The sequence below is a fragment of the Penaeus monodon genome, chromosome 19, assembly GCF_015228065.2.
Source record: "Penaeus monodon isolate SGIC_2016 chromosome 19, NSTDA_Pmon_1, whole genome shotgun sequence".
NCBI lineage: Eukaryota > Metazoa > Arthropoda > Malacostraca > Decapoda > Penaeidae > Penaeus > Penaeus monodon.
In genome coordinates, this window is record NC_051404.1 from 46,179,629 (window position 1) to 46,180,388 (window position 760).

Consider the following 760-nt stretch of genomic DNA (forward strand, 5'->3'; position numbering starts at 1 on the left):
TTTTTGCTGCCTGATACCAACGCGACATGTCACCTTCGCAGTGCGGGTTTTGGCTTTACTTTGCCGTGTTATATTTACAGCTTAATTCTGTTCTCTTTTCCCACTTTTAGGCATCATGTTTTCCTTGGCCAAGTCTCTCTCCTCCTGCAAGCGTGACCGCGTTAGCCTCTTTTCCTCCTGCTCCCCTACTAACACCCTGTCAACCTTGATCGCCGCTCTTACTAATACCCTTGTAATCTCATCCCTTTACTACGGTCGCGGCGCCCGCTCCTCTCTCTCCATCAAGGGGCGTGAGAGCGTCATCCTCCCGAGGCTGAGGATGCGTGATTCGACCCACACCTCCTGGCTGGAAGTAATCTCACCCAATCATCAACATCTGATGGCTTCATCACGCCTCAAACCCACGGTCGTCCCCTGCCCACTTTCGTCGCCTCTTACCTTGTCCCTGCCCTTCCCTTCTCGTCTGCCACGCCTGCAGGGCGAGGTTTGCCTTTCATCTCATTTTTCCCCTGACTGTTTTCATGGCTGCGTCCCTCAAGTTGATATGGAAAATATCTCAACTGTATTTTTTTCTATCTCTCTCTCAAAAAGTAGGGGAAAAATAGTTTTTTTTTTCTTCTTCTCCGCCCTCCAGTAAAGCAAAAAAAGTTTTCACACGTTTCATTGGTTTTTATTAAATCCTGAATTCCTTAACAAGGATGTCTCGATGTTATGCCAACTGTGCTGCGGACACCCACGCGCAGAAACACAAAATTGTATA